This window comes from Panicum virgatum, chromosome 9K (assembly GCF_016808335.1).
Source record: "Panicum virgatum strain AP13 chromosome 9K, P.virgatum_v5, whole genome shotgun sequence".
In the NCBI taxonomy this organism is placed as follows: Eukaryota; Viridiplantae; Streptophyta; class Magnoliopsida; order Poales; family Poaceae; genus Panicum; species Panicum virgatum.
In genome coordinates, this window is record NC_053144.1 from 55982574 (window position 1) to 55990267 (window position 7694).

The 7694-nt window shown below is 44.3% G+C and overlaps 1 long non-coding RNA gene across 1 annotated transcript; it reads left to right on the plus strand.

Annotated features, from left to right (window-relative positions):
* The first annotated feature begins 4801 nt into the window (after positions 1-4801).
* Positions 4802-6196, plus strand: LOC120648815. Its single transcript, XR_005665096.1, has 3 exons — positions 4802-5185; positions 5733-5845; positions 5974-6196. It is a non-coding gene; the product is annotated as an uncharacterized LOC120648815 (long non-coding RNA).
* The last annotated feature ends 1498 nt before the right edge of the window (positions 6197-7694 follow it).

A 7694-nucleotide genomic window follows, 5' to 3' on the forward strand; every position in this document is an offset into this window, starting at 1 on the left:
TAGGTGCTAGTTGGTTTATAAGGGATCAACATTTTGAATAGACTTTGTATAGATTTGCAGGCAATAATTGGGTATGTCAAGTAACAGATTTATCAAAGCTTACAATATGTGGAGGAAAAAAATTGTAAAGCATCCCTGATTAAGGAAGGAAAATGTAAAGCATTCCTGATTAAAAATAGTGTTGTTACCTTTACAATTCATCCAGAGCATAGGAGGGATTGTTCTTTGCAAAGCCAACACAATGCTAGAGATGAATTAATAGGATAAAAAAATATAACATGCGATTTCTAGGCAACCATAGCAGTACATGTAGCTAAACTGTATGCATCATGAAGAATAAAGAATTTAGATATGACGATATGAAAGAAAGGAGAGTACTGACCCTAGGAAGTCTAGATATGGCACTATATCCTAACTATCCAACTAAGCAAGCTTAGTTTAGGAAAAGGGCTTTCATTTTAGATTAAAAAGCACTTGGATGCTGCCCTTTATGGGTAAAGTTCGTAGATTAGTAAAAGAGATCATGCGGCAGCTTTTACAATATAGATTTGACTTAGGCAACGTACTATTATTTACGTGAAATATAATCTGTAACTAAAATTCCTATTTGTAGCATAGCAATGATAGAGCAATGTATTTGGTCTGAAACAGACAAATAGGTAAAGCGGCAAGCCTCGCAGTTGATGAATCTATATAGTGGGAAGCAGCAAAGGCAATAATGCACAACCTTGAACTGGTATAGTCAGCATTTTTTTTGTTCGAAATGTTATCACTGCAAAAAGAGCCCCCAAAACACATTAGAATTAATCTCCACAAAGTCAATAAACGAGATACTTTGTAGGTATAGGTTATCTATAGTTAATATTGGTATTAGAAAGTTAATGACACTAGCAGGAAATTAGGAAAGACTCATTCTGTTAAACTGAAAGTATATCAGATGTGGACATGGTTGTAGCGAGAACTCAAAGAAAAAGGAAAAGCAAAAGTCATCATAGACAAGCAAAGTGTTTGACAATGCTATCTCTGGGGATAGGGCGTGTGCTCAGACTCAACAGTGTATGAGCTGTCGTCATAAGCAATGATCATAGAAAATGATCAAAAGCCTAGGATCAAGAAGAATATATCTATCACTTCACAGGCAATAAGCTGAAGCTCAGATTGCATAATTATATTAATTGTGCAATTGACATCACAAGCAACGATCATAATCAAGTATGAGTGCAAAAGCAAAAGCAATGATTATATTAGGCAAAGGGAGAAACCATAAAAAACAATGACATCAGAAGCTATAAATTTCAGTTCGGGCTCCTGCGAACTAAAATTTCATAATTAAGAGACGACCCCAATAAATAGTAGGTCCAATTGCTGGCTCCAGAGTACACAAAATAGAATAGGTACAAACAGAGTGAAAAAAATGAAACCAATCAATTGGCCATGGCTCCTGCGAACTGAAATTTCATAATTAAGAGACGACCCCAATAAATAGTAGGTCCCATTGCCGGCTCCAGAGTACACAAAATAGAATATGTATAAACAGAGTGAAAAAATGAAACCAATCAATTGGCCATTGTTTCAGTTATCATGGAAAAACAGAAAGTCTCCAAAGTATATAAAATAGAATAGGTACAAAGAGACGGAAGAAATGGAAGCAACCAAATGATCATTGCCTCAGTTATCATGGAAGAGGCAGAAAGAGTTGCCAAAAATAGAATTAGCACTGCTGATGGTCACTACGTCAACTATAAACAGTTATATAGTAGAGAGATGCAGAAGGAACCATGAAAAGAAAAAAAGAACCAATCAATTGACCGTTGCTTTAGTTGTCAATGAACAGGTAGAAAGAGACGGGAAAAATAAAATGAACACTGCTCATGGACATTGCCTCAGTTATGAACACAGTAGATAGGTTTGAAAGGAAGAATCATTGTACTTCATGAGTATTGCCACAATTATGTAGAAAAAGGAAGAGGTGTAAATTGTGGAATGATAGCTCATGATCACTGCATCAAAAATTAAGCACATTTATTGTGTATTCATCACAGCACTACCCCATTCTCTCAAATTAATCTAACAGCAAGTGAAAGGTGTATTCATCATTGCATATGACCAAAATCATGGACAATGCAGCAGTCTCAAGATCCAGCCGAACGGAGCAGGTGGTATGGCAGGCAAGAAAAAAATGCAACAAGGCAGTAAGCGTTGAAAAAAATGCAGCAAGGTAGTAACCATGTAGATTGATAAGAGAAAAGTGGGAGAAAAATAGATCTAGGGTCAAATTGACTCTGGCTTGTTGAATTGCCTCCAAATCGCAAAACAATGAGACTGCAGATAGCAGATTCACTGTATCGAGTACTCGGGGAGGGGGGGAGCGTGAGAGGGAGAGAGGAAGAGCAAACTAGTGAGCGGGCGGATCGAGGAAAAAATGGACTCGCGCGGACGGTGTACAGCAGGCCGTGTGGGAGGAGCGGGACATCGGGTAGTCGTCACGCCGACGCACAGCATCAGGCGTGAAACTATGGGAGCATGGAGCGACGGAAGGTGGGCAGCAGCGCAGGCGGTCACCAGTGGGGCCCGCTCGTGTGGCGCAACGGTCGGTGCCGAACACCGCCGGGGAACGCGGTTGGCGCCACACCGCATCCCGGTGGCGCCGTCCCTGCCCGCCACCGTCTCGTGTGGTGAGGCGGCGGCACAGGGATGGGGCAGCGGCGGCAAGGAGAGAGCCGGTGGGGAGAGGAGGCCGCGCGAGCGCCACGCTGCACAGGAGCGCCGAGGAGGAGGGAAAGGAGGACGAGGGCCCGCGCGGCGCGAGCGGCGCTGGCGCCGACCTCGGTTGCCCATGTCGGCGGCGGGGAGGAGGCGGTGAGAATGAGGAGGAGCCGGAGACGGGGATGGCGGTGCGCGAGCGGCGCACTGTGCGGGAGCGCCGAGCTCGCTTGCCCTGTGTCGGCGGGGGAAGGAGGAGGGCACTACAAGAAAAGTAAGTATCCGTGACGAAAATTATTATGACAGATGTTAGAAATGTCATAGAATAACGGCTATTCTGTGACGATTTTAGTATTTTCGTCCAAAAGTTGAGGCTATCAGTAATTTGTGACGAACAGGAATTTATCGTCATAAAAGATTCAATAATCTGTGAAGATTTTAAATATTTGTCATGGAAAAGCTAATCATTTATGACGATTAATTTATGACCAATGTGTTTTTGTCAAAAAAAAAGTACAAAACTATGAATATGCCCAATATGTATTTGGACTGGCCCATCAGGGCACCCGAACCTTGTGCTCAGGGAGCAGGGTACCAGCTCTGGCGAGTGGCGGCGGCGTGCTTGGCCAACTGCGACGACGTGCTTGGCAAAGGTTGCTGAACGCCAGCCGCGTCGAGCTGGCCAGAGCGCCCGCCGCGCTAGGGGCGCTTGGGTGTCGAGCGGAAGTTTGTATGGTAGTAAAAATTGCTGCAAATATTTAGAACTGCATGTCAAGCTATAGCTATTTTATGGTTTTGTACACTTGGAATGGAATATGAAGTTGATTGTTGTTATATTTTGATACCTTTGAAATGGGGAACCGGTGTATCAGGAAGGAAGAAGTCCATTTGACCCCCTCAACTCTTCCTGGAGTCCAAGTTTCACCCCTCAAGTCTAAAACCGGGTACCCGACACCCCTGAACTTCTAAAACCGGTCAAACCACCCCCGCGAGCGGTTTCGTGGCCGGGCGCAGCCGCAGACTCCTTCCCCATCCCCTTCGCTCACACCACCAGTAGCATCATGCGGAAGGCGGGGAGGCGGAAGACGCGGACCGGCGCCGGCGCGGCGGAGGCCTTCGCGTGGGCCTCCACAGCCTTGGCAAAAAAAATATGATATTATGCCAATTTGTAGAATTTTTTGATCCAATTTAGATATTATTTTAATTGTTATTTAATAATTCTAGAAGACAATTGAATTAATTATTTTTGTATGTTACTTCAAAAACGGTGAAATAAAATGAAAAAATATATAGAAAAGGAATGAAATAGACCCATCTAACTACTTCAGCCCACGATCAGCCCACAACGAAGGGCACGTTGTTACCATCAGATCAAATTGGACGACCAGGATGCTCCGTGCTCGGAATAAATATCTCTTGCCAGCTACTGGCGAAAACCTACCCACTGCTCACACCTCCTCTCTCCTCCCCTCCAGATCCACCCACTACCAGGGTTCACCAAACCGCTCGGAACCGGACCGGTTACCGCGGTTACCGGTCTAACCGGCCCGGCACGGTTCCGGTTCCGGGCAGTTAGAAACCGGCCTAAATTCAAATTTTAAATTTGAATTCGAAAAAATGGAAAAATCCCAAAAAATTCTTAAAAATACTTCAAGTTGCGACGAATCTAATGGTGTCAAATTTTTTCAAATATTCATTCATTTAGTATACTTTGCGAGCATTTGAAGTTAAACAAAAAAAACATGCATACAAAAGTATACAAATACAATGTAAAATTAGTAAAAAAAGAGTTGGAGGGTTCATTTAGGTTAAAACATATTATACAAACATTCATTTAGTATATTTTGCGGGCATTTGAATTTAAACTAAAAAAGAAAAAAATTTGAATTTAGCCTAAACCTACTGGTAACCGGTCAAACCGACCGGTAAACCGGTTTGACCGGCCGGTTAGATGTTCGAAACCGGTATAACTGCGGGTTTTGAATTCAAATTTGAGTTTGACCGGTTTCAACCGGTAACCGGTCCAACCGGTCCGGTAAACCGGAACCGGTGGCCGGCGGTTAGGTCCCGGCGGTCGGATAAAAAAACCCTGCCCACTACTCCTCCCAGATCCACCCGTCACGAGATCCACCCTATTCCTCTGCTCAGGATTCATGGCGCGGCTGCTCTTGCCGACCCCCACCTCGCCGGTCAAGTCCGAGCGGGCTGCAGCGCCGGTGCCGGTGGGGTAGGCGAGCGGAGGATCTCGGCAGCGGCGGCGGCATCTGCAAGAGCGGCAGCAGCACCCGGGCCGCCGACTGGCTTGGGCCTGCGGCGACGGCCCCTGCGGTGGGCTGGTTAGGTGCCGGGCGAGCGTGATGCTGCTTCCGGCCGTGCGGCAGTCCTCTCAAGGCGAGCAGGTGAGCATTTGAGAGAGCGGCACGTCGTCAGGCAGCATCTGCGAAAGGGGGCTCCAGCATCTGGTGCTCTTCAGCGGAAGCAAGTGAGTGCAAATGCGCTGAAGAAGCCGCTCTTTTTTTGTGTTTACTGTGGCTGCTAATCCATTGTTATCTTGAATAGAGCTGAGCTTACCTTCCTTGCTTCATTTCTCAATACGATGGCTAATTTACACTATTGCTGCGTCAACTAGTATATGTTTGTGAGGCTGGCGAGCTTCAGCATTGTAGTATTGTGCCATTGTTTGCTACCAATGCAAGAGCAGTAGTATTGGGCAATTTGCACTGAAGGTGTTCGATAAAAGGCCTGAAACACTCTTGTTTAGGCTAAACTTGGACGACCTAATGGTTTCTTTTTATCCGCTCATCAAATTATAGACTAGCTGCAGACACATGTCCCTTGTTGAACAATGATAGTATTGGTTTACCACCATAATGAATAATGTTATGTTCTCCATGTGAAAATGAAATACTGTTACGTTCTCCAAGTGAAAATCCATCTTGCTATATGGTATTGTGCAGCAGCTAGCAAGTGTTTGGAATAATTGCTTATTTCCATTGCTAGTAACACTAAGTTTCTTGCTTCTCTGCAAGGTTTGAACTATGGGATGTAACAATTCTTTAAAAAATTATGGAATGAAACTTCCCTGCAGCTGATTGCATTCAGTTATTTTATCGAGTATCGTGGACTTATTTCCAAGCTCAAGGTATTTCTACATCTCCCTCCTTGAATCCATTTACACCTTTTAATTGTGTTATTTTGGTATATTTTGCTCTCATTATTGGTTTCATGTTACAAAAGCTGAGTTAAACTTATCTGTATCAAATCATGCAGAGTGTCGACATCTGAATGGTCAGCATTCTCCAGGGTCCTAGCTGCACACTCTGCACACCATTTGTTCACATTCTGTTCTTTTATGTATATTTATATGTATATGGTGGTTGAAAATACTTGTGTGACCAAGTGATGTTTTATGAAATGGTTGTAACGGCACGTGTTGTATAAATAAAGCAATTCTAGGATAATTATATGTATTTATTGTTTTGCGTGGTTTTTATTTGACATCCATATGTATTTTGAATAACCTTTTATGGCACTGTGGAGATCTTTTTCGTCACAGAATGGCCATGCGTGCAGAGGGTTTGTGATGTTTTGGCCCATATTGGATAACAAAATATCGTCATAGAATGTATAAATTTAGTGATGATAATGTAATCGTCATAGAACATATGTTTCTATGATGTTAGTGAATCGTCATAAACTAGTTCCATTCTGTGACGATTTCGTAAAGAACGTCACCAATGACATTTCCTGACGGTGGTTCTATGACGATCCTTGTGACGCAGTATAAATGTCACTATTACGCTTTTGTGATGAAAACCCATATTTTCAGTGACGATAATGGATCATCAAGGATAGTCAAATCTCTTGTAGTGGGGGGAAAAGAGGAGGACAGCCCGCATCGGCGGCGGGGAGGGGGAAGGAGGAGGAGCAGCCGGGGACGGGGATGGCTCGGAGGAGGAGAGGTGGATCGGCGGCGGGGAGGAGAGCAGGCGAGCACGGAAAAGTGGTGGGAAGAAGAATCCAGATGTAAAGATTTTTACCGCTACAGTACTGTGCGGGTGGGGTGAATGTCAGCCGCAGATTTACTATCGGACACTGTAAAAATTTTTTTGCTATCGTGGATAGCCTAGCTGGCCTCCCAGCCGTGCACAAATAACATATAGAAATTATTTTTTTGATGAAAATTTTTACTCGGAATCCCCTAAGTTTTGTCATTGGGCAGACCGCAGGAAACGAGTACCACCGTAATACGCCTGCCAGCTAACAAAACTTTCTGTTGGTTATGGCTATAGTAACGGTGGTGCAAAAAGACGGCAGTTTCGTCTCCACTCGTCGAATGGGTTAAACTCTGTTTGGCCGGTGGAGTACTACGCATCACCCGACGCGAGTCAAACGTGAACGTCACTTTGGGCTGTGTTTAGATTCCTCTAAAACGGATAGAAAAGTTTACATCGGATACTGTAATATTTTTGTTTGTTTGTGGTAAATATTGTCTTACTATGATCTAACTAGGCTCAAAAGATTCGTCTCGTAACGTACATCAAAACTATGCAATTAGTTTTTTATTTATCTACATTTAGTACTTCATGTATAGATTATGTGCTATATTTAATGTTTCGATATGATTTCGATGTGACCGGAAGTTTGGAAAGTTTAGAGAAGTCTGAGGATTTAAACACAGCCTTACTCGAGAAGGGTCGCATCAGCACTCAGTAAACACCGGTGCTAGATCGAACGAAACACCGCGGCGTGGATCCAGAAGGTTCCCCAAGCCGGGGCCACGAGTCATTCATGTTTGGCAGCCACACCGCCACCGGGGCCCCACACGTCATACAACCAGGGCATTCCCACGTCACGTCCCCACTGGCACACCAGAGTCGCCTCGGATTCTTTTCACCCTGTGCTGTGCAGTAAAAAAATCGGCGCAGGGCCTCCGCTTTCATCAATAAAATGGGACCCCCAGGGAGCACAGCTTCTCATCGCCCCGTCCC